Genomic DNA, 26,630 nt, shown 5'->3' on the forward strand with positions numbered 1-26,630 from the left:
TGTTTCTCCTTTCAGCCCCAACTCCTTGCTGGTAGTGAGTTTATAACCACCACCAGCCTGCAGAATAATTTATTTCAACACAGTGCTAGGCTCCTGGCCATCATCCAGTCCAGTCCTCCACTCCCCACTGCAATGGGATTGACCCAGCATGTGACGACAAGGTGCCTTGTGGATCCCAAATTTATGGAAAGCTTTCAGCATTTTCGCAAACTGGCAATCATCTCTGTCACAGGTTTAGTCTGTCCCTTGGCATATGCTTTTCAACGGTCTTGAGCCTTTGAATTGGGAAGGCAGCTGTCTGGGGAGAACAATGTCAAATAAACCTCAGGGGAAAGCTTCCTTCACTTGCACGGGGGCCAAGGGAGCTGAAATCCTGCCCCTGCTTTCCTGCCAAGCTTTGTATCCATCCAGATGGGCCACCTTTTCCTCAACTGCACAAAGGAGCACAGGGTAGTGGGGGTCCTGCCTATACATTTACACTGGGGGAAGGTCAGGGTCCTTCTTCATGGGCAGAAAGTAGCTTTTTTTTTTTTTTTTCAAGAGATGCCATTTCCTTTGACTGGGGTCCTTTAGTGGACACAGGTCTGGTCCCCAAACACCAGGTGCTCTGATTCTCTGCTTGGCATTGAGAGGCATGTCTGGGAGAATATGGATTGAGTGCTCCACTGCCCATGGTGTCTTGGGTAGAAAAGGCCAGCCTCCAGAGGAAGTGACTAAATAAAGCAGGGGAAAGGACCAACACAATTGGCCGAGCTGTGGGAACAAGGAACAAGGCTTAAGAGTTCAGTGCCTTATAATGGACTTTGGGGATTTGGGGGAAAGGGTGGGAGGGGATGAGGGACAAAATAAAACACATTGGGTACGGTGCACACTGCTTGGGTGATAGGTGTGCCAAAATATCAGAAATCACCACTAAAGAACTTGTTCATGTAACCAAACACCACCTGTTCCCCAAAAACCTATTAAAATATTAATAAGTAAAAGAGTTCAATGCCTGGTAAACAATATTGCCAACTGTAGAATTTGCACAATTGTAAACAAAATATTAGCAAGTGTGAGCTAAGAACTCCCTGGAATGAGCCAGTTGAGACCAGACTACAAGAGGTTAACTCTTATTTTTAAATGGAACTACATTTAGTCAAGAACCACTTGTGTAGGGTATGTCTTCAAATCAGACACTGTTGCCATTTGCCAGAGAAAATGTGCTTTAATTCCTTGACGCCAAAGAATGCCTGATACGCTCTCGCTCTCCCTCTCCCTCTCCCCACGGTCTCCCTCTCCCTCTCTTTCCATGGTCTCCCTCTGATGCCGAGCCAAAGCTGGACTGTACTGCTGCCATCTCGGCTCACTGCAACCTCCCTGCCTGATTCTCCTGCCTCAGCCTGCCGAGTGCCTGCGACTGCAGGCGCGCGCCGCCACGCCTGACTGTTTTTCGTATTTTTTTGGTGGAGACGGGGTTTCGCTGTGTTGGCCGGGCTGGTCTCCAGCTCCTAACCGCGAGTGATCCACCAGCCTTGGCCTCACGAGGTGCCGGGATTGCAGACGGAGTCTCGTTCACTCAGTGCTCAATGGTGCCCAGGCTGGGGTGCAGTGGCGTAATCTCGGCTCGCTACAACCTCCACCTCCCAGCCGCCTGCCTTGGCCTCCCAATGTGCCAAGACTGCAGCCTCTGCCCGGCTGCCACCCCGTCTGGGAAGTGAGGAGCGTCTCTGCCTGGCCGCCCATCGTCTGGGATGTGAGGAGCCCCTCTGCCTGGCTGCCCAGTCTGGAAAGTGAGGAGCGTCTCTGCCCGGCCGCCATCCTGTCTAGGAAGTGAGGAGCGTCTCTGCCCGGCTGCCCATCGTCTGGGATGTGAGGAGCCCCTCTGCCTGGCTGCCCAGTCTGGAAAGTGAGGAGCGTCTCTGCCCGGCCGCCATCCCATCTAGGAAGTGATGAGCGCCTCTTCCCGGGCACCATCCCATCTAGGAAGTGAGGAGCGTCTCTGCCCGGCCGCCCATCGTCTGGGATGTGAGGAGCGCCTCTGCCCGGCCGCGACCCCATCTGGGAGGTGAGGAGCGCCTCTGCCCGGCCGTGACCCCATCTGGGAGGTGAGGAGTGTCTCTGCCCGGCCGCCCCGTCTGAGAAGTAAGGAGCCCCCTCCGCCCGGCAGCTGCCCCGTCTGAGAAGTGAGGAGCCCCTCCGCCTGGCAGCCGCCACGTCTGGGAAGTGAGGAGTGTCTCCGCCCGGCAGCCACCCCGTCCGGGAGGGAGGTGGGGGGGTCAGCCCCCCCACCCAGCCAGCCGCCCCGTCTGGGAGGTGAGGGGCGCCTCTGCCCGGCTGCCCCTACTGGGAAGTGAGGAGCCCCTCTGCCCGGCCACCACCCCGTCTGGGAGGTGTACCCAACAGCTCATTGAGAACGGGCCATGATGACAATGGCGGTTTTGTGGAATAGAAAAGGGGGAAAGGTGGGGAAAAGATTGAGAAATCGGATGGTTGCTGTGTCTGTGTAGAAAGAGGTAGACATGGGAGACTTTTCATTTTGTTCTGTACTAAGAAAAATTCTTCTGCCTTGGGGAAAAAAAAAAAAAGAATGCCTGATACATTGTATAATGAAACCAGAATAATTGAGCTACTTGTTCATTACAAATATCTCTAGCTGAATACTCAAAATTCTTCAGCAGCTGAGTGGGCTTGGAGCGAATTAACAACGTGGTTTTTTTTTTTTTTAATTAATTTGAGGTAGGACACAAAATTTACAATAGAATTTTTTGTGAAGCACTGCTGAAGGCTTTTTACTCCAAGAAGGATCATACATTATTCTTTGTTGACAATGCCAGGGTGATTCAGAAGGACAAGTAAAATGTTAGCCAAGGCAATGCACAGGAGCGCAGACCAGCCCCACTCCAGCCCCTCTTCTCTCAGTTTCCTTAGGATCCTCTATTACCCGCTCCCCTCCATTCCTAGGCCCAGCCTGTCATTCCTCTCTATGGAGTTACTGCCAGATTGCCTTGCCTCACTGTAACTGGAACATCAATTTTCCCCATGAATCTGTGAGCCCTGCAAAGTCAGAGACTGTGCCTTGCTAACACCCTAGTCCTCAAAAGCACACAACAGAGTACTTGACACCCAGGAGGCTCTCAGGAGGCATTGCTGTTGAGTATAGAAAGCTAGAGTTAGGTAAGACATTGTGGAATATCATGGAAAAATCAGTTGAATGGAATATAATGGAAAAACCAAGTCTAAACTCAGAAAGACAGATGCGGGACAGCACTGAAGCATGGTCTCAGCATCTTCCCATCTCCTGGGCAGATAAAAGGACATTCAAGTTGAGCTGGGTCCCTCGGGTCCAGTTCTGGATGGCTTCGGGGAGCCAGCCAAGCCCTTCCGTTAGGAAGTCCTGGCAGCACGGAGGTCTGTGGAGGGCAGAGAAGAGTGAGAAAAGAGAGAAGTGACACAGTCAAATGTGGCCAGACCAGGAAAGACAAAAAGAATGTTTCTGGGAGCTGCTTGATGATTCTTCCATAGATTCCAGAGAGGGGAGGCTAGAAGCTGGATGGCAGGGAGGCCAGAGAGGCTGGGGCCTGGGAAAAAGATTGCATCTTTCTAGAGCCAGCATGAAGGGGAATAGGCAGGGACAGCAGCAAGCAGAGGCAGGCAAGTCAGTTGGGGGCCAGGGAAGGGGACAGACATGGGAGCTTTATTTTAGCAGTAACCCTCTGGGCAGGGGTTTTTGTAGAAGAGGCCTTGAGAGAAAGAGTGCGGGGAGAAGAGGAAAGTTCCCTGAGACCTGAGGGAAAGAGAAAGAAATGGATGTCGATTTGACATGCTTTTGTGAGTGTCCCTCTCCCAAGTCAAGGTGGCAGGTGGGGGCATGACAGGGTTGGAGACCTTCACAATCACTTCTCTGCAATGTGGGCCCGTCTCTAAAAAGAACAGACAGGCAGTCATATGGATCCATGGGCCTTTGTCAGAAGGCACTGGCACCTCTAAACTGGTGATCCCCAGCGCCTATCCATGGGGCCAGTGTACATCCGCGGGAAACTCGCTAAAATTACAGAAAATGAGGTACATTTTTCATAGTGCTAAATTCAGTTTAAAAAGTTGTTCCTTTATGCTGAGATTTATTCTCCTCACTTTTTTTGGTATTAAAATGCTTCATGTTTGCTGAACATTAAACAATGATGGTAGATCAGAGTTTGAGTTTTTTCCCTCAATGTCCTTACTTATCAAAATTTAAAAATGGTGTTCTTAGTGGGTCCTTCCTCCTACCACCATTTATTTTTCATATTCCTGTTTGTAAAATAAATTATTGGGGAGCAATTGTTCTAAAACTAATGTTTACAGACCTTTACAGTTTTAAAAAGACAATTTTAAGAAAAATGAAGTATTTTTGAACACCCAAGGGTAGAAGTTTCTGGTTTGCTTTCCCAGATAGGATTTACAACCTCATGCCAGTGTACCAGTTGGATTGCGAACTGTTTTCTGTGAGGCCCTGGTTAAAAATGAGCAGGAGGCCAAGACTTTTTGACTCAACTGTTTCCAAAAGGGCCAAGTGACGACTTTTGTGTCCATCTCTCTCCAGAGACACCAATGAACAGGTTTGAGGTGGGAACAGGTTCGCGCAGCCCTAGGATCCCAGACCTTTAGACCTGGAAGAACATGAGAATTTATCTTGCCCACATTATTCTGATGGAGCAGATTTACTCAAAGCCATGCAACCAACTAGTGGCAGAGCTGAGACAGGCCCAGACTCCAAACAGCCCGGCCAGCCCTCTCCCTCATCTCCACATGCCCCCATGCTTAGGTTTACACCAGCCTCCTCTTTAACAGATGAGCCTCAAGCCAAACGATAGCTGCTTTTGCCCAGCATGCTAGGTCCACCGGGGGAGACAGAGTCCCATGGAGTAAAGTGCATTTTCTCCTTTGTCATAATGGCTGTTTGCCTCAAGCGTTCAATGCCTTCCTGATTGTGTGACTCAGAGCTGCTTGCTGCAGCCTCTCATTCCCCTCCAAGAGGGGCTTCTCTTTCAATGACCCAGGGGTCAGTTCTAAGACCCAGGCTCCCATAAGCTACCTCAGCTTCCGTGATTTCAATAAGGCTTTCCTGCAGACACCCCCAGTGCTCTGCTCTGCTCCCTCCCCATGTCTCCCTCCCAGCTCAATGCCTACTGCAGTAGGGGTATCTTGTTTCTAGTAAACTCTACCTGGTGTGGGTCCCAAATCTCCTATATTGGCAATAAAATTCTCATTGTAGTCTCCTTGTAGTCAAACCTGTTCATTGGTGTTTCTGGAGAGATTCACTGTAGGCATGACACACACACACACACACACACACACACACACACACACACACACACACAAAACCCTAGGCCTGATGGGGGCCTAACACAGTAACCTTACAATGTGACTGTAGGGGTATTATAAAGAGGGGCATTAGGAGAGGATTTAGGCTACTCTGAGGAATGGGGGAAGATGTAGGAAGGCTTCACAGAGAAGACGTTGGAGCTGGGTGTTGAAGCAGGAGTTAGATGTGGGGAGAGGACCTTCCAAGTCTGGCTCCCTGCCCCTGGATATTGAATTAACCCCAGAGAGCAAAGCAGCAGCTGAAGGGGAGTACTGCATCAAGAGGCCAGGAAGACTCACCAGCTGGAATGCCGCCACTGTTCAGGTGGCATAAAAACCAAATGGTCCTTCCTTACTGATTTGGATATGCCACCAGCTGATATTTCAGAGTTATCTGTCCACTGACTATAAACTGAGATTTAGCACCCTGATGTCATTTAAGTTACTCTGCGTCTGGTGCTTGTTTAATTAACTTATTTAGATTTTGTACAATAATTTAGTTTTATGGAGCCCATGCTAAGAAAAATAAAGTGTGATAATCGAAGCTCATTGAAACAAGGAAATCCAGAAACATTCTACTGATCTTTGTGGAAAGAGCATTCACATAGGAATCAGGAAGAGTTGGCTTCCACCTCTAGATCAGCTAAGTGCCTCAGCCCTAAACCATCATCCACTTTACTTTCTCATCTGTAGAAATTTTCTAGGGAGGGAAAAAGCAGACTAGATGGTTTCTAAGGACTCTTCTAGCTTGGCCATTTTTAGGATTAAATTCAAGGGATTCCTTTTGTGAACAGCAGTCCAAAACATTCCCTTCCATGCCCATCAATCATGTTTAGCATTTGCTTCTGAGGCTCCGAATTCCCTGGCTTTCTGAGGAACTCTTAGCATTGGTAGTTTGTTGACTTAAAAATAGCTCAACTGCTGCTGATCATCATCCCACATTAGCTACTGCTGAGGAGAAGCCAGCAGGGCTGAAGGAAGTTAGAAAAAAGGAGCTGCGTCTGGGGCAAAGAATCACCCCTGGGATAATGGGATCACTGCTTTTCCTTAAATGAGCAAAGCAGGCCTGAGCTCATTGCTAATGTGAGCTTGCCCACATGGCTAGTGGGAAGTTGGGAGAGGAGTGGCTGGGACCAGGCACCCCATCTGCCACCCCCACGCTCCATGAAGTTTTGCTGGAACCGGCAAGGCCTTTTTCTGCCCCAGAGGGCTTCACAAAGAGGTGAGGGGCCTTCCGCCAAGACAGAGGACCCTTCCTTCCAAGGTCCTGTGTACTCCTTTCCACTGTTGATGGGCATCTTCTGTCTGAAGGGCTACTGGGCTTCTTGCCACCACCAGAGCTTCCATCTGATCCCAGGTTTACATGGCTTTCTGTTGAGCAAATAAATTCACACTCATCCCCGCCTCCAACAAGACAAAGGCGATTCATTCACAGGAGCTGCTGCTCAGCTGACAGATGTTTTGGCCTTCTGGTCCTGAAGTCAGACATGCTGCTGACCCCAAAGGTGAAAGGCTCTGTCACCCATTCTCATCCCCCTTGGCCAGTTGCTACCCAGGATCATCCAATAATTTTGACATTTGTCTTTCCTCCTCTACTCCTGCCTCCACAGCTCTTAGTGGCTCTTAGAGCTGTTTCCAGCGTGGCCTTTGGTCAGGACAGCTGGAGAATGGAAAAGATGGGCCATGTGATCAGGGCTGCTTTGCCACAGCTGCTCAAATTCTGTGTTTGCAGACCTAACTGTGCCTTTGCAAATAAAAGGCCATGAGGAGTGTTTTCATGCAGTTCCCCACACACAGAATGAGCACCCTCAATGAGAAGTTCCTTTACAGGAATTTAATGGCAGCTGAAAAAACAAGTGCCACCTTTCTGGCTTATCCTAGCTTCGATGCTCAGCAACCTTCTACTCACTTGTTCACAGCCCAGCAGGGGAGATAAGACCTTTGCTAAACACCCTCATTTTAGAGTGTAGGGGAGCACCCAACCAAATGGTTGTTGAGTCCAGAAGAGGGAACACTGACCTCCCACTGGACACTCATTGAAGGTTCTACAGAGGAGGCGACATTTGAGCTGAGCCAAGAGGAGAGGTAGGATTTCACTGGGCAGAAATGGGGATGGGAGTGCTTTCATTCATGCAGTTACATTTGTTTGAAAGCAAGAGAATGCACAGCCAATCTGAGCAACAGGAAGAGTGAAACGGCAACCGGTAGGCAGGACCAAACCATTGTCAGTGTGCTTCCACAGCGTGTCTATCAGCTCCCCTCAGAGTCCTGAGCCACCAGGAAGTACTGACCCCAGTTTGAGTAAAACTCTTATTTAGATGATTTTCTTCATAGAAATCCATTAAAAGGGTTTTGAGGAGGAAGTGACTCCTAAGGAGCCTTTAAAAAGAGAAGGCAGATCCATGATATCAACTTCTTGTCTAGGCTCTGTGGAGTCTTTCAACATTTTTCTACACAATTTACTGGGTTTTATGCTCATGACCTAAGCTACAACTCACGAGAGGGCCGCACGCAGCCTATTAGCTTCTCAGTGAGGAATAAGACTCTCAAGAAATCACTTTGGTGCATTTCAACTGCTTTCATAGGAGAGATCATCTCTGGGGCAGATGATTGGGTGTGATAGAGGTTTGAGTCACCTATAGGAGAATTGAGTGAAACTGACCCCTTGTTCCCCAATCAGTTGTCAAGGCAGAGAGTTTCAAAAAGAAGACCACAGAGGTGCTGCTCCTCCCACCACGCCTGCCAGGCCTGGAGCTCCAGAACCCCCTGTGCCAGCAGCCTGAATGCAGCATGTGAGCAGTACCAGCAGCAGCTCCTCCTCCAACCCTATACTGGGAACCAGCCTCTCCGCTGCCTTTCCCTCCTACGGCAAACACGCTTGCCCCCAAATTACACCGCCATTCTATGCCTTTCTTATTGTATCAAATGCTTGAGGATCCTTGTTCATGCAAACTATTTAGTTTAAAAATATATGGTAATGAGGACATTCCTCAAAGAAAATTGTAACCCACAGAGACATAAAATGGTGGTAGGCCCCAAACTGAATTTGGACACCAATATTATTGAAGGCCAGCAAAATGTTTTAGGAGAAACAGCAGGAAGGAAAAAGAGGCCAACAGAAGTGAATAGGAGGCTAAGAAAGGGAACTACTTTTCCAGGGAAGACAATGGAACCAGTTCACAGGGTGGTGAACTGTCAGAAGGGAAGTCAGATCCAAAGGTGACTGCCACATTAAGCATTAAAGAGGTATTTCGCTGGGGCTTGGAATGATCAAAGGAAAACTGGGCTTTTGAGGCAAGCTACTGGGGGCAGACAGAAGCTGGAGAGACCAGCTGAAAGAACAGCTATATGAAGAAATCCCCAGAAGGCAGGTTTCTCATACTGGACTTGGCTATGTTGCCTCCTCTCTCTGATACCCTGAGATTCTTTGTTCTCCTGTGTGGCTGTTCTTGCCCCTCAAAGGCAGACATTGAGCATAAAACTGAGATAGCACAAAGCTTCCTTTCCAAGTTAGATCAACTTAGCCTTTCTGGTCCTAACTTGACCAGAGGCAGGCTTCATCTCATTTGGGATGCCGGGGCTACACCTCCAAGACCAAGGCTCCTTCTGCCAAGGCAAGTACATACAAAGTGAAGTAGAAAATGAATGCTTTTCCCCTCCCAAGGGGTCTTAGGATTGGAGGCCAGAGCCCTGCATACTGACCCCTATTTGGGCTGACCCCCCGCATGCCTTCCTTCCCTACTTTTTCTGGCCATCCAAGACGTGCTAGTGCTCTCTCTGGCCTGGGTCTTCTGCTCGTCATCCTTTGATTGACTAGACCTGATTTGTCTGTCAGCTTCTATTTTATCAAATATCACTGGTTGCTTTGTCTTTGCAAGGCTAGGGTTACTGCTGGCTAAATTCAGCCCACTGGGAATGATTAGAATCCTTGGAAAATACTGGTTATGCTGGGATTTAAAAACAAAAGTCCAAAGCATGTGGTGCCACCAAAGATAAAACAAAACTTATTCTTGAAATTTGCACAAATATTATAAAAGTTAAGATTTTCATAATTATTTCCCTGTCAGAGAAAAAATATTCACAAGATTCCTTCTGTAACCTCCACAAAATGTAGAGCTGCAATTCTAAAATAGCAACAGTGGGGAAAAAAAGAACTGGGTATAATAAAGTGTAGGCTTCTTAATCTCCCCCTTTATCACCCAGTTACCCCTTCTTGATCATTTTTGGGGGGTTCTCATCAAGTACCTCACTGTCATGTTCTTGCCATCTAAAGTCACATTCAGTCTTTTTTTTCACCTCTACCTGCCATCATACTCTTCAACGTATGTGTCCATTCTGGCTCTGCTGACAGGCATGAGCTAGTCAATAATCTGGAACTATTGTAAATTCAATTGAGCAGTCCTGGGCATATTCACTTTTTGGGGTTTTTCCATCTGCCATTCTCCTGTGAAGGAGCATTATTCCCCTGAGGGAATTCGCTGACCAAGAGGCCTTGCCTAGTCCCAAAGGTGTGTCATTGGCTCCACCTGTGAATCACAGACTCATAGAATCATGGGGCTGAGAGTTGGTTTAACTGCCCTCAGAGGGCCCTTATCAAATCCAAGTCTGAGTTCTCAACTTTTAGCTAATTCAAAACAGCGGCCTATTTTCATCAGGGCAATGGTAGGCAAGATGTTAAAGCAGGCAAAGCGTGATCCTTGGTGTCCTCTTACTAGAGAAGGTGGCCAGGGTTTCCTCAGCCTTTTACCCTTCTCTGGCTTTCCTCTCTCCCCACTGTCCTCACAGATCACAGCCTCAAACTGAAGATGTCTGGCTTCATAACTAGCACCACCTCCAATCTCTGCCTGTGGAAAGTCCCCTGCCATCTTTCGAGGTCCAGCTCAAATGCGACCTCCTCTGGCAGGCCTTCTTTGATGTCCAGCCCACATCTTTCTCTCTTCTGAAGTCCCACAACCCTTGAAATTGCCCTGGGTTGAAACTGTACTCGGCACTTTTTGCCAGTAGACAGTAAGCTCCTCAAAGGCAGGATCCATGTCTGATTCATCTCTGGGTCCCTTGTAGGGCTATGCCCTGTAAACCCTCAAGGAGGCTTGCAGGCATGACTTGGGGAGGAGTAGGCTGTGAGGAGCTCAGGCTGGGAGTCTGCTTCTTCCTGAGGCTAGTAATTTCCCTTCCCTCTTGGTCTCCCAACCCTGAAGGACCGCTCTTTCTCTTTCACAGTCTTCAGCCAACTGTCACTGGGGGGCAGAATCCTTTGGAAGGCTTCAGCTGTTAACAGTTTAGAATGTCGCTGTTCCCAGGAGCCTTTGCACTGAATAGTGGAGATGGGGTGGGCAGATGTGGAGGGGTGAAAGAGGTGAGGTTGAGAATCTTCACTCCCCAGTGACCTGCACTCTGATTAGAGAATTTAGGCAGGACAGGCTGGGCCAGGGAGGCCTTTTGAGGGTGAGAGAGCTAGTTCTTGACACCCTTCCAATCATAGCCCCTTAGTACTCTGAACTGCTTTTCCTCTCCTTCTGCCTATGCCCTTTAAAAAAAAAAAGATATATGTCCTGGAACATGCTAGTCCTTAAATAAGTAGTAATTAGTATTGTCATCACTATAAAGTCAAGAATGAAAACAACATAAACATGTGAAAATACACACAGCCCAGGCTAAACACACAAGTGCTTAGAGATGCCAAGTAGGAGATGTAGGTGGGTTTTTTTTTTAGGCAGAGCTTCTGAAAGGCAGTGTCCATCTGGGTTTTGAGGCCTCTGCCTTCCTAGTGGAAAAAACTGTCTGAGCAAATACAAGGAAGTGAAAACCAGCAGGTTGTGTGTACACAAGAATGGCTAATAACTGAAGAGATGGTCCCTCTAAGGGGCAGATAAGTAGAGCTGATTAGATGGCAGGAGGCAGTGAGAGGGCAGAGAGGAGCCAAGTTGAAGGAACACCTGACAACCAATTCACCTTTGGCTGCAATTGCACGTGTCCATGCCTCAGTAAGAGGAAATGTCTTCTAGGAGCCTGAAAATCCCGGACTGAGGATGATACATGGGACCTCATCCAAAGCAGCAAGTATAAAGGAAGAGGCAAGGTGCAGGATGCAGCAGGGTGTTCAAATGCAGAGAGGAGGGCAGTAATAGTGGTGATAATAGTGGTTTCAGCCTTTGACGCTCAACAATTGCAGCAAAAAAGTTCAGAAAGATAAGACCAGGGAGAAAAATAGACGATCAGGGAGGAGGAAGTCATTAGAAACAACTGTGCTCTCAGGGCAATTTGGTTTAAAATATTGACCTTGTATTTAGTATTTTGCTAGTGATTTCAAAAATTAACATTTTTATTGTTTTTCTGGGTTGGAAGGTATACTGAGGGCTTGACAAATGTTGAGTTGAAGTTCTGGGCTGGCCCCACTCCCTGGTGCTAAATTTGCACAAGTGATACCCCTTATCTTGGGGGTGTTGTGGAAACCATTGCTTCCACCCCACTCATCTCTTTTTAGCCCCTAGCTAGTCAGTAAATCTTGACAAATTAAGTCCTCTTTACATGGCTTGTGCTTCTCCCTACAGTGTCACTAAGCTAATACGTGCTGTAAAGTGTGGAAGGGAGCCAGCAATGCTTTCCAGAGATAAAACTCTCTCCCTATTTTTTTCCAACCCAAGCCCACTCCCATGTCAAGTTAACCATGGTTTTCAGAGGATGGTAAGATTATGGGAAATGTTTATTTCCTTTAAGCTTTCTTCATTTTCCAAATATTAATTCCATAGCTAACTTTGTCTGTTTCAATGAAAGAAAAGTAGGTTGCAGATTATTGGAGATTATTGAAGTTATTCTTAGAAAGTCTTCTGAGAGAATCCTCCTAAGTCATGAAATTCCCAATGACTTGACCATGTCTCTGTGTCTCTTTCAAGAGAAAATCCTCAGCCTAATATTCAAGGTTTTTAATTTATTTTTTTAAATGATGCATGACAAGAAACCCTACAAGGTGAGCTTTAAAAATGCGTTTCTAAGTAGAACATTTGCCATTCATCCCTCAGGTAATTGTGTCTCTTCCTTTTTTTTTTTTTTTTTTTTGAGACAGGGTTTCACTCTTGTCACCCAGGCTGGAGTGCAGTGGCACGATCTCGGCTTACTGGAACCTCCGCCTTCCAGGTTCAAGCGATTCTCCTGCCTCAGCCTCCCGAGCAGCTGGCATTACAGGTGCCTGCCACCACACCCAGCTAATTTTTGTATTTTTAGTAGAGACAGGGTTTCACCATATTGGCCAGGCTAGTCTCAAACTCCTGACCTCAAGTTATCCGCCCACCTTGGCCTCCCAAAGTGCTGGGATCACAGGCGTGATCCATCGCGCCCGGCCATGTCTCTTCCTTTCAATGTAGGATGTCACTCATGAGCATCAATTCTTCACTGCATTAAGGAATGTGTGATTTTAGAAAGTGCCTGAGTATAGAATTGTGAGGGTGTGGCCTATGTCTTAGGCCTTGGAGAAACTCAGCTAGCAGAGAAGAATGGAGAAAGTGGTCATAACGTTATGATTGTCTCAAAACTGAATGCAGATAATATGACCTTGAGCTGTGAAGCACAAGATGCCACAGAGACAGGGATGTGGGATGATGGCAGTGATAGACAGGGACACAGGATGAAAAGGGCTTTGGGCCTAGTGAGACCCTGAGCAGAGGAGCCAGCTGGTACCATGAGATAATAAATTTGTGTGTGTGTTTTCGTTTGTTTGTTTTGAGACAGAGTCTCACTCTGTCGCCCAGGATGGAGTGCAATGGTGCAATCTTGGCTTACTGCAACCTCTGCCTCCTGGGTTCAAGCAATTCTCCTGCCTCAGCCTCCTGAGTAGCTGGAACTACAGGCATGCATCACCACACTGGGCTAATTTTTGTATTTTTAGTAGAAACGGGGTTTCACTATGTTGGCCAGGCTGGTCTCGAACTCCTGACCTCAGGTGATCCGCCCTCCTTGGTCTCCCAAAGTGTTGGGGTTACAAGCATAAGCCACTGCGTGCCACCTTGTATTGCTTTAAATTAATAAGCTTTGGTAATTACATAGCAACAGAAAACTAATACAGTGAGTAAAGAGGGAAGTAAATGTTGAGGACCGAAAGGATGCTACATCTGGGGCGCTATGAGAAGCTGGGAAGCAAAAAAGCACCCTGGCTGGCTGGAGTCATTCTGTCAGAGGTGTTGAAATATAGTCAAGCAAAGAAAACCTGCTCTCCTCCTTAGGAGAGCAGCACTTGAATCCCCCTGGCAGGGATTAAACCCAAAGTCTCCTTTATGAGAGGAGTGCTCAGGTGACTGGTGCTGGATATGGCTCCATGACTTCTACCCAAGAAAAGCTTGGTAGGGAGAGTGGACTCAAGACAGAGGTGAGGTGTACAAACTCGGGTACACACAAGCACTGCCATTTTGTGGTGCATTCCCAGTTCTTTCAGAATATTGGAGAAATAAAAGCACAGCCAGTTTATTTTTCCTCCAAAAGAGCCAATATTTGGGTTTTCTTTCTTCTTTTTTACATTTTTGGAAGGGTGACAGCAGTTTTTGTTTTTTGTTTTTTGTTTTTTTCTAAAAACTAGTGAATCATTTTAATGTTTAAATCATAAAGGATTCAGAGGGACTATTTCTTTAACGTTGGAAATAATTGGAAGTTATGTAATTTGCACAGGAAGAACAAATAGCTTAAAAAAAACCCTTTATCTCCTTTTCTTGCACCATCTCAAGGGCCCTAAATCCCCACTGGAAACATTTTTAATGACAAAGTTATCTTTATGAAATTGCAAAGTTCTAGTAAATTAAATAATAGAATATTAAGTACCTATTCTGTGAAAAAGCACGGCACTGTGCCATGGTGATGTCTATAACACAGAAGCAAGTTACAGACATAGAAAGACAATTAACAATACAGGATAATTGTACATGGCACAAGGAGTCCAGACAATCAAAGGTGGAATTGCTAGGGAGGAGGGAAATTATCTAGAGTCCAGGCAACCAGACTTAAGCCCTTCTTGGAAGGAAGGATGACTGTCCATCAGTGGTGAGGAATGAGAAGAAGAGAACTGAAAAGGCACGGGTAAAGTTGGGAAGATCAGAAGGGTCTAGACATATTGATGTACCAATAATAAGTAAACCAGATAATGGCAAGCCAGAGATAATAAGTAAACCAGGTGGTATTCACAACAGGAAGTAGGCGAGATGTTTGGAAAAGCAATCAGTGGTGGAAGTTTTGATCGCTGAGTCTAGACCTTTCCAATCTGCAATGAAAAGCCACTGGAGGCTTTTGGAGCCAACGAAAGCAAACGTGCCATGAAGATCCATGATTAGTAGTGTTTGGTTTTGTTTGGATTGGTGGCAGGGAGCCTGGTGAGAGTTTATGGCACTGATGAGGACCTAGCCAGGGCAGTGGCAATGGAAAGGAGAGGAGAAGGTGGCATTCGAACTACTATATACAGAAAAATCAAAAGGACATGATGCCACCCTAGAAAATCTATTGATGTCACAAGGCTTCAAAGATTTTGGCTGAGACCTTGCTTCTTTGAGGGGGGACAAGTGGTCTCAGGTAATCTTCTTTCTCTTTGCAGAAGAATATAATTTTAGTGTGCTTACTCTAACATTCTTACAGAATTAGCTCATGACTAATTGAGAATGTCAGAGATTTAAAAAATTAGTCATGTCTGACACAGAGCATGGTAGTGGTGTGAAAGAGCTGCCCGGAGCAAGTATGTGACAACTTTTAAAGATGCTCTTTGGGTGCAGGTTGGTGCCAAAAGTGCTGCTCGAGCTGTGAGATTCCATGGGCTCCCGTATATCATCATCTTTGGTTCCCAGCTAAGCTGTCAGCTTCTGGGTTTGCCTCAATTTCCTTCTCATGGAAATAGGGCCTCAAAAGAGGAGCACCCTGAGAAATGTATGTGATTAGCCCTAATGCCAGTTTCATTTTCCCCCACCCAACCACTTGACATTGTTCTTTCCTCCTCTCTGCAGCAGTTGTGAAACTGAGCCATCAACTGTGCCTAGAGATCACTGAAGTGAAGGACCGGAGACACTAAAGCTAAGAGTTAACGTTTATTGAGCATCTACAGTATACCAAGCCCTCTTCTAGAAACAAATGAACACAAAGTTCTTGGCACAGTGCCTGGCACAGTCAGGCTCCATCAAGTTTCATTTCCTTTCTCCCTGCTATTAAATGAGAAAGAGGGCATGAGGAGGTGGGAGTAAAGGAGCCAGAAAGGGAAGGTAGGAGACTGGCAAGAAGAAGCTCTGGCTGCTCTGGGATGCAACATGCAGGTTCCCCCAACCCTCCTGGAGTAGGAGGAGAAGCTGCCCCTCACTGACCACTCAGGAAGGAGAGAAGCTTCCCATGTCAACGCCCCCAGCTCTTGTCTGGGTCAGAGCCAGCAATGAGGACAGGTGGGAGAGTAGAAGGAATGACTCTTCTCCCTTGGGCTGCCTCTGATCCCCACCAAGTCGGTCCTCTGTCCCCAACTTACCCTCCTGGTCAGAGGAAAATATCCTGGGAAATAATCCCTGCCTTCTCTTGTTTTTTCTTCCTTTGTTTCATAGTTAGTTTCTGCATCATTTTAGTTTTTTTAAAGAGGGGAATAAGCACTTGATTGAATTATACCCCAGGGAGGTATAGGTCTGAAGAACCTGAGATCTGGCTTCCCAGTAGGCATCTTCCTCTCTTATGAGCCCCCAGACTCTGCTGTCGGTGGTAAGGTCTCCTTTCCCCAAACTCCTCCCCAGTATGGCTCACATGTCACTTAGAAGACTGCTGGGGCTCTAGTGGTATGAAGAGGTACATATTCAGACCCCAAAGTCTTAGAGGCCGGCGCAGTAGGTAAACTAGATAAACAGAACCCACACTCAGGAGACCTGGATTCTAGTCTACAATTTGCCAGCTAATACCTTGAGAAAAATCACGTCACTTCTGAGTCTCAGTCTCCTCGTCTACCACACAGGAAACACAACACTTATCACACAGGCCTGCTGGATTGCTGTAAGGGTGGTAAAATAACTCATGCACAGGGTACCCTTGCTGACACATGGCACCTACTTGTGCTCGCTAAATGGCTGAACCCTGATTCTTCCCTCCCACCTTTACTTCCTTTCCCAGATCCAATCCCCTGGCATTACATCAATGCAGAAAGAGAAGGTAAGTGCTTTCAAAGAGAAAAGGCAGCAGAGGTGGGCTGGGGGAGTGTTATGGACTGAGTGTTTGTGTTCCCCCAAAATTCACATGTTGAAATTGAATCCCCAGTGTGATGGTATTATGTGGTGGGACCTTTTGAGGTGATTAGGTCATGAGGGTGGAGCCCACATGAATTGGATTGGTGCCTCTGTAACAAGAGGTACCAGACGGCTTTTTAGCTCTCTTTCTGCTATGTGAGAATACAGCAAAAGTTGGCAAAGACCCTTGCCAGAACCTGTCTCTGCTAGCACCCTGATCTCAGATTTCTAGCCTCCAGAACAATGAGAAATAAATGTTTGTTGGTTAAGCTACCCGGTCTATGGTAATTTGTTATAGTGATTTGAACTAAGACAAAGATATGGTTAATCTGCTTTATGAAGGATTATCTCCTTGGCAGATGGCCCCCAACTCCCCCACTCTTTATTTTTAAATATCAGATTCTATCTACTAAAAGTGCTATCTGAACACTCTCCATTGTCTTCACTTCCCTTTTGAGTTCTGGAGCCCCAAAACAGACTGTGTTCTCTAAGTCTATGTTTAGTAGGCAAGAAGACTGTTAAAAACAGGTAATCTAGGCATTTGTAGAGTTCACAAAACAAAAGGAGCATTTTATATACTGTTTTTTAATATATAGTGCTTTACTGTTGGTTCCGCTCAGAGGAGAGAAACAATGATAGAAGTTTCTAGAAGGGCAAAGCTCCAGAATCAGGCTAGAAATTGCTCTCTGACAAGGTGTTGTGGTTCTCAGATTCACAAGATGTCTTGGGAAAGAAGCTTTCAAGCTTGGATCTTAAATTTTTACTGAAAATCCCTTTATTCCACTCGCCCATGAGCTACTTGAGGGTGGGCACTATGTCTTAGTCATTTTTGTGTCTCCAGGATATAGCATATGGTGGGCACCCACTACGTCTTTGTTGAATGAGCATTGTTTTAAGTGTCTACCCAAATAAGGTAGAAAACTTGGAGCTATAGACTCCTGGGACCTGCCACCACCAGGCCAGGGAATATAGGATTCCCAAATACAGGTTCTATTTTGGGATTCTGTCCGTGAAAGTCCTGGGGGAAGCACTAACCAAAAAAGATGAATTCCAACTGTGTTGCTCAACTTCTAGTTCCAACCAAATGGAAGGCATGCATTGCACACTATCTCCCTCACTGATTACAACCAAACACTCTTAACAAAATACAAAAAAAAAAACAATTAACTGAGGTCTCTGAAAAGTCCTCTAAAAGCAGCTAGATTGCGAAAAGAAGTCAAAATTTGCTGAATGACCAATATGGTGATGGTGAATTTCCTGGAATTTGTTTTCTCCTGGCTTTGGCCCAAGGGTGAGCTGAATCATGAGACCTCCCAGCAGTCATAGACAGCAACAACCCCAAGAAATGGCCCATCTTTCTGGATAGATAATCTGGAAAAGGGGCCTCTGCAAGACAAAAAGTGTGGGGAAAATCTTTGTCTTTTTTTCTCTCTCAGCTTGGACACACAGTCAGATGCAGCCCCCAAACTGTACCGCCATCACCTTGGCAGCAGCTTGAGCACTAAAATCTCAAGAGAAAACCTGTCCCTTTGGGTACAGAAATTCAGAAAAGGGGTCCCTGTTATGTCAAAAGTATCAGGGGAGTCCTCACTTTTTTCCCCTTGCACTTTGCTCTAAGGTCTGACCAAGTGGCATGAAACTTTGTGACATCATCAGCGGCTCCAGCTCTGAGAGAAATCCATCCTTCTAGCCAGAGGACCAGGAAAAGGAGCTGGTCCTTTTCCGGCAAGACGGAACTGTTGCAGAGGAAAGAGGGGGAGAAAGGGATTCCATGTAGGAGCCAGCACAAGTCCTGACCTCACCTCCAAGATGTGCATGTGTGGAACACAAACAGCATTAACAAAGGCTTTGAAAACTGAGCTGACGTTGAGACCACTGCCTACACAAGATGAGACAGAGCTTGCTGTTGAACTTAACGGGGTTGATTATCTGCTAAAACAAAACAAAACTCAACATGCTTTATGATTTTAACAGGACCCAGAGTCTCATAGTATACTATATGAAATGTCCAGGAAACAATTTAAAACTACCCAAAGTGATAAGGACCAGGAAAACATGACCAGTTCTCAAGGGAAAACATAAGACAATGTTGGAACTGGAAAAAAAAAAAAACTCCGAAGCATCTATTATAATCATCCTGTGTGACATAAAGGTGAATGCTCTTACAATTAATGGAAAAATAGAAATTCTCAGTCAAGCAATAGAAATTATATAAAAGAAGAACCAAATGGCATATATTAGAACTGAGAAACGCAATATCTGAAATAAATTCACTGGATGGGCCCAATAGCAGAATGCAAATGACAGAGGTAATGTCAGTAGACTGGAAGGTAGATCATCAGAAATTATCCAATCTGAAAGATAGAAAAGTGTTTGAAAAATAATGAATAAAGCCTCGAGGATCTGTGGGACAATACCAAATGGTCTAATGTTCATGTCATTGGAATCCGTAAAGGCAAGGAGAAAGAGATTGTTATAGAAAAAAATATTTGAAAAAACAATGGCTGAAAACTTCCCAGATTTGATGACTGACATAAATTTAAGATTCAAGTAGCTCGTTAAACCTCTAACAGGATAAATATAAACAAAACTGAACGTCCCACAACTCCCTACCTTCCTACCCGCCAATGCCCTCCTCCTCACTTATCTGGACTCTGAAAGCATCTGAGCTTTTGACCCTGGGGTAAGGGAAGTAGCACATGAATAGGAGTCAGACCTCTGGGGATTTTAACCCTGGCTCACTGACATGTGTGAGAGCTGGAGAAAACCAGTCTTTCTGCCTGGGCCTCAGTTCCTCGCCTGAAAAAAATCTCAGGGTTGAACTAGACAGTCTTCTAAGCCCCTTCAGCTCTAAAATACCACCCTTTATGAACTCTTATGTGAAATTTTTCTGTTCAAAAATATTATATATCAAACCCTAATGCTATGAAACAAAAAACTGCTTTTCTGCCAAGAGTCTTTTCAATCCTTATAATGGTGCAAGTGACTGAAATGAAGATGGTCACAGAACAGAACCAAAAATGGAGTTCATAGCAACCAGAATGGAAGTCAGCTTTCCCAGCAGCTTCCGGCAGAGCCCTGCAAGCACCATGGGAAGCCTGGAATTCACTGGAAAGGACAGAAAGCTCTGTAGAAAACTTTTCATTTTCAATAAATGCATTTCCAATTTCATCATGTTTTCCAGATGCTAAGGCACAGAATATAATGCCCCATTGCCTTGGACTCTGAGTTTGGCGTCCAGTCTGTCAGACTATGTTAACTCACCCATATATGTAAACACATTGACAAGCACCGTTTGCATAGCATTTTACAGTTTACAGAGCAGCTCCAGATGCATTACATCATTTCATCCTCCCAACCTCTGAGGTTGCAATCATCTGTTTCCTCAGAAAAAACAGTCTGAGAGAAGTGGAGGTTTTCCTCCAGACCATCCAGCCCTAGCTTCTCTGGCTTCCAAATTTGTCCTCTTTCCCATCACCAAGAACCAAAGTCCTGGGTAATGCCAGAGCCACGCTGTGAGCACCAGCCTTTGGGCCAGGGGCCGATTATCCCACATTTGCAGAACAGACTGGAGAAGATTCAGATCTTCTCAGCTCATTTCTCCAGATAGAAACATGTTGCTGAGAGCTGGCTCCAAACCCTTCTCTCCCGCTTCCATTCCCTCCTTTGCCCTGAGGCAGATGGCTTGGCTTGGAGAGGCTCTCTGGTGTTAGACGCAGCAAGTTTTTCTTTCCCACACCCCATATATGATGGCTCTTTTGAAAATATCTTTCCTCCCCTCCCTCCAGCTGCTTGTGAGGGTGCAGGGCTTTAACTCAAGCAGACTTGGGGATGGATGGGACTCCTTCAGGTTTCACCGTTGACTGGCCTTGAAGAGCTTTGTGGCTTGGCCCCCACTTGCTCTCCTCTCTGCCAAGGCGTTGTGGTTCCCTCCCACTCTTGCACCTTCATGTGGCCCCCACTCTGCCCTGGTGTGCTGGAGGTCATCTTCCCTCCCTTCATGAGCCATTTTCAGCTCATTTTTTGGGCATATTGTCTCTTCATTTGCAAGAAAAAATACAAAGTAGTCTCTGTGAGTGTGATGATTCTGAGTCATTGCATACTGTCATCATTCTAGAACAAAAAGATGTCAAAAGGTGGGTGGATTGATTTCATCTGCAAGGGAATAGGCCTTCTCTTCTTTGTTTTATTCTCTTCTTTGTTTTACCCTTGATGACTCATTCAACCTGAATCAAAGCTGAGTAGTCTTGGCCTTCAAATAGGAGGCTGGGGTGGTGGGGAGCAGAGCAGAGGCACCACCTAAACTGGGGCCATAGGCCTGAACCTTAGGAGCCATGTTCTTATGGCATGGAGCCTGCAGAAGGGGCTGAGAAAATAGAGAGGTAGCATGCAGAGCCCTTGCTCACGTTTGGACCTCGGTTTTCCCATCTATAAAAAACTTAAGGCCAGGCACAGTGGCTCATGCCTGTAATCCCAGCACTTTGGGAGGCTGAGGTGGGGGGATCACTTGAGGTCAGGAGTTCAAGACCAGCCTGGCCAACATGGTGAAATCCCATCTCTACTAAAAATACAAAAATTAGCTGGGCATGGTGGCGGACATCTATAATCCCAGCTACTCAGGAGGCTGAGGCAGGAGAATCACTTGAACCTGGGAGGCGGAGGTTGCAGTGAGCTGAGATCATACCACTGCAGTCCAGCCTGGGCGACAGAGTGAGACTCTATCTCAAAACAAACAAAAAACCTCAAAAGGATCACACAAGAGCAGGTTGGGAAAGGGCTGGGGTGCGTGGTCTCAGTGTAAATATTTCCCTGACTCACTGTGCTTTCCTACCTTGGAATTGGAACCTTGATTCAAGAAAGGTTCAACGCTCATCTGGCTTAGGAACCTGGAGAGATGGAGAGAACAGGCTTTGCTGTCAGACAGACTTAGGTTTGGATACTCCCTCTCCTCCTTCCTCGCTGTGTGACCCTAGAATAATTACCCAACATCTCTGAGTCTCAGTTTTGAGAGGGTGAGTAATTATTCTAGGGTCACACAGCCAGGAGGGAGCAGAGGGAATATCCAAACCTAAGTCTTCCACGGCCTTGGATTCATGTAGTCTCCCTGATGGGTTTGCTGGCCTCACTCACCAGTGCGGCCTATGAGGCAGGACTCTGCAGGAGCCTAGAAGTAGTGAAGCAACACCCTGGGACAGCAGCTCTCAACATGGGGACTGGACCACAGCAGGAGGCCTATGAGGATAAAAGTATTGATTTTGGGAAAGAGGGACTTTTTGCCTTTATCATGGTGGAAGCCAGTATCTGTGGAGTCTCAGGCATGTTGGGCTTTTAGTGGTCCACAGACCCACTGAGGTTCCTACATAGGTGGCCCGGGGGTCCATGAAAAGCTCTGTGCCATTCTGGGAGAGTGATGAGATTCATCTCTGTAGTCCCTCCTTTCAATAAGAGTTTTAGTAACACCCCCTGGAGAATCAGTTCTTTGGGACTCTCCCAAGAAAACCATGACCAAATCATGCTAAACAAATCACACACTGTTCTGCCTTAGAACTCTAACTTGCATCATTGTTTAGCCTGGAATGTCCTCTCTACCCACCAAAATCCTACCCATGTCGGAGACCCAGCTCCAATTCTAACTCTTCTAGAAAGTCCTTCAAAATCTCTCTAGCCCATTGCAATTTTTCCTTGCTCAAAACACATGGTCATGCCACCATTTTCTTCCTGGAGAATGGCTATTGCTTTTGTTTGTCAGCCTCTGTCTTTGTTTCTTCGTAAGTGTTGGTTTCCTCCATCTTCCTCATTTCCTACTTCCGACCCAGTCTCCAAACCTGTTGGTTGTACCTCTTAAAGATGTCTCAAATTCCTCAACCTCTCTGTACCTCTCTGGGCTGTTTCCTGGTTCAAGCCACCGTCCCTGGCAACAGCTCCTAATTGACCTCTCTGAATCTGATCCTGCTTGCTTTCATCCACTCTCTACCCCGAGGCCAGAGGACTCTAACATACAAATCTGCTGCTTCAAGCCCTTTATCTCACTGGCCTTGAGATAACACAGAAACTCTCCAACAGGCCTTTCAAAGTCCTTCACTTACGGGCCCCTGCCTACCTTGCTGGTTGTGTTTCTCAACACTCCCCACCTTCACCACCACCGTCACCCAGGCCTGCCGCAGTCCGGTCAGAAGGTTATGCATGCTCCTGCACATTCTCTCCATGGGGAGTACACTTCTGTCCCAACTGCCAGACCCCTCATGGTGCATGCTTAGCTCACACATACTCAGTCTTCGGGTTTCCACTGTAATGATATCTCACCCACTCAGCCTTGCCCACCCTACCCCAGTCTACACCCAGAGTACCCCCTCCCCTCCCCATCACTGCAATCTTCATTTCATTTTGTAGTTGCTTGTTTACTTGCCTCTGTCCTTCACTAGACTACAAGCAATTTTAGAGCAAGAACCATATCTGCACAGTTTACTGTTGTATACCCAGTTATATGGTTCTTGCTCTAAACCCAGTGCCAGGCTCAGTGTCTGCTGTTGGTAGAGGCTCAAGAAATAATTCTTGAATAAATGAATGAAAAGTAGAATGAACCTATACATCCAGGCCCTCAAGGGCAGTGACTATTCCTCATGCTTCCCTGGATCTCCCTTCAGTGCCTAATTCAGGGCCCTGCAGATTCTGGGTGCCAAGGAAAGGAAGTGATTGTTTGCTCTTAGCAAAAAGGCCTCGTTATTTTAATAGCACACTCCTCTATTTCTTCATGTTTCCCTCTCTTCAGATGGAAACTTTTTGAACAACGTGCTGGCAAGAATGTGGCTGACAACACGGTGACCTGGATCTGCCTCCAGGGGTGCTGGCAGAGCAGGGCTCTCACGCAGGGTTAGGAGATGCACAGAATTCAAGGCCTCCGAGTGACAGTTAGCAGAACCTGAATGGGCTGCCCATCGAGGAAAAAGCCCTGATGGAGTCCAGGAACTCAAGTCCCAGTTCTGGTTCCTTCGCCATTCAGCTGTGCCATCATGGGCACATCACTTAGCCTCACTGGAGTTCAGTTTCCTCAGTAGTAAAATGTGGTAAGGTAAGGGGAAGGACCAATAATTTATCTTCACTTACAACTCTGAGTTATTATTCTATGAAAAAAATATGTTGGCTGGGCATGTTGGCTCATGTCTCTAATCCCAGCACTTTGGGAGTCTGAGACAGGAGGATTGCTTGAGCCAGGAGTTCAAGACCAGCCTGGGCAACATAGCGAGACCCTGTCTCTACAAAAAATAAAAAAGAAAAAACATGTCATCATATTTCCACTAGAGGTGAAGAAAAATTGGGCTGTTTTCAACCTAAAAGTCAGGACAATGAACTTATCTAAAATGAGTTAAGTGTTTTGTAATAATAATCTCATATATTAGATAGGGCCTTAAACTTCTTAGTGAGTTTTTATATTTTTGGTTCTTTCAGTAGCTGTGGCAGAGGCACTGTATGGGTTGTGAATATCTGTTCTCCCAGTCTCCCCTATCAATTTTATTAGAAATGGCAATATGGCCAGGTATGGTGGCTCACCCCTGTAATCCCAACTCTTTGGAAGGCCGAAGTGGGTGCATTGCTTGAGCCCAGGAGTTGGAGAGCAGCCTGGGCAACATGGGGAGACCTCTGTCTCTTAAAAAAAAAAAAAAAAGAAAGAAAAGAAAAAAAGAAGGAATGGCAATATGTGCAGTTAAAAACTATATTCCCCAGCCTCTCTTGCAGCTAGATATGACCATGTGACTAAGTTCTAGCCAAAAAGCTATAAGCAAAAGTGTCATGTGCAGCATTTATGAAGCCTCCCTTAAGGAAGAGAATGCATGCTTTGCCCTTTTCATCCTTTGCTGGCTAAATGAGAATAAGATGTCTGAAACCCAGGCAGCCATATGGGACTATGAGGTAAGGTGCCAAGAGTGCTGGTGTGGCAAGACAGAGGGAGCATGGGTCCCTAACACAAGGAGCCACCTTCCCAGTCCTGGGCTACCCTCCTTTTAGGATTCTTTTGGCATAAGAGAAAAATCACTTCTTTTTTTTTTTTTTTTTTTTTTTTTTTGGACAGAGTCTCGCTCTATCGCCCAGGCTGGAGTGCAATAGCGCATTCTCAGCTCACTGCAAGCTCTGCCTCCCAGGTTCATGCCATTCTCCTGTCTCAGCCTCCCGAGTAGCTGGGACTACAGGCCTCCACCACCATGCCTGGCTAATTATTATTTTTTTTTGTATTTTTAGTAGAGACAGGGTTTCACCATGTTAGCCAGGATGGTCTTGATCTCCTGACCTCGTGATCGGCCTGCCTTGGCCTCCCAAAGTGCTGGGATTACAGGTGTGAGCCACTGCGCCCGGCAAGAGAAAAATCACTTCTAACTTGCTAAATAAATATTATTTTTGTTTTCCTGCCCCAAACCTAATCCTAACTGAGAAAACAATGATCTGCTTTATGCAAGCCCCTGTGCGAGATGCTGCAGGGGATGCAAAGGTATATGGGCTTTAGATACACAGAGATTTGGGCAAGAACATTCACCCCCACACAGAATGCAAGAACATTCTGTCTAGGGGTGAAAGAAGGGCCCAGAAGAGTTTGATATGGCAGAACCATGTGGGCATGAAGAGGACTCACGGGAGCTGTGGTGAGGGAATATGATGGAAGGTTCTTGAATGCCAGGCTAATGAGGCTGGAGTTCATCCTGTGACAGAGGAGATAATCTTGTTCCAATGTACAAATGAAGAAGCCCAGACCTCAATAGGTTGAAGGACTTGTCCAAGGTCACCCAGCCAGGGAGTGGCAGAGCCCATCTCTATTCTCCTGACACTTGGTCCAGTGCTATCCTTCAATTCTGTGCTCTTTGAGAGAATCTGGGGCAGACGGAGTATAAAGATTTCACACTTTGACACAGCCAGGGAACACGACTGTATCTCCCCACCCCCATCACACCCCAACATGTTCAAGAGGGGGCTTTGGATGTTGCTAGAAGTGTAGGATCTGGACCTATCCTTAACTCAGAGCACCCTCCCTGGGCCTCCTGTGTAGCTCCCCTCACAAGGCTGTCACAGCTGGGGTGCTATCCCACTGTGTAGTAAGTACCAATGTGTCTAGCACAGTGCTCAGTGCTTTATGTACATGATCTAATTTACTGCCCTCAACAGTCTAAAAATGTAAAAAAAAATTTTACAGGTGAATATGAAGAAACTGAGGATCTAAGAAATGAAGCCACTTAATCAAAGCCACTCAGTTGATAGCAAAGTGGAGATGCAAAGCCATGTTTGTTCAGCTCCAAAGATAAGTTCCAACAACGACATTCTAACATCTTCCTGATCCCTGCCAAAGCACAGAACAGTCTCTTGTCCCTACTCAGACTCCAAGGACTTACCTGGTTTGATGGGCTGACCAGTGCCAGGGACCTCCTGTCAGGCTCCAGTTGGTCACGTTCTACCTGGAGCCAGGAGCCAGTTTCCCATCACATCACTCATGCCCCGCCCATGACCCCACATGGGTCAGGGATCTCCTGGAGAGGGGGCAGGCCTCTGCCTTCTGTGACCTCAATCTTCCTGGGACTCTTAGTCTTGGTTGGTCATGGGGCAGGGGTGTCAGAGTTTTCCCAATCTAGTTTCTAGATTTCACAGATTCCAGAGGGCTGTTTCCTGGGATCAAGGACACTTTGTTTTTTGTGTCCTGACTGTGGCTGTCATGGTTAGAATGCATTCATTATGAATCGAGCTGACATTCTTTCAGGAAACAACTGGTCATTAGAACAGAATCTTCTCTCATTACCAGCATTTGGAAAGTTGAGTTTCATTTTGTCGGTCATTCAATGTGCATCTTTCCAATAATGTGGTATGTCCAGCATTCCAGCATGAACCACATATTTCCCCAAGCTGACCATACAGCTTTCTTCTGGAACTTTCACAGGAAACACCCTGAGATGTAGCCTGCAGAGCTGAAGGCGACAGATGAACCTCAGCCCCTCTGCATTCATTGCGCAACTATGAGGGGACAAGCACTTTGCCCTCAGTTGTCGTCAGCCCACACTATTCCTGTCTGGCACAGCCTCCCTTCCCATTGGCCAAACTCTCACCATTCCTTTTCAA

The 26,630-nt window shown here is 46.4% G+C and overlaps 1 protein-coding gene across 3 annotated transcripts in view; it reads right to left on the bottom strand.

Annotated features, from left to right (window-relative positions):
• The window catches only part of CYP19A1 (cytochrome P450 family 19 subfamily A member 1), a 108,206-nt gene extending 81,966 nt beyond the window's left edge, over positions 1–26,240 (bottom strand). The window contains exon 1 of one of the 3 annotated variants that reach the window (XM_055098469.3): positions 25,913–26,240. The gene's annotated coding sequence lies outside the window, so the exon portion shown is untranslated. Of the gene's footprint in view, positions 1–9,567; positions 10,577–25,912 lie in introns of those variants that run through there. The other 2 variants (XM_055098471.3, XM_063596644.1) reach the window with 2 other exon arrangements.
• Between the last annotated feature and the right edge of the window lie 390 nt (positions 26,241–26,630).

Source organism: Pan paniscus, chromosome 16 (genome assembly GCF_029289425.2).
Source record: "Pan paniscus chromosome 16, NHGRI_mPanPan1-v2.0_pri, whole genome shotgun sequence".
Classification (NCBI taxonomy): domain Eukaryota; kingdom Metazoa; phylum Chordata; class Mammalia; order Primates; family Hominidae; genus Pan; species Pan paniscus.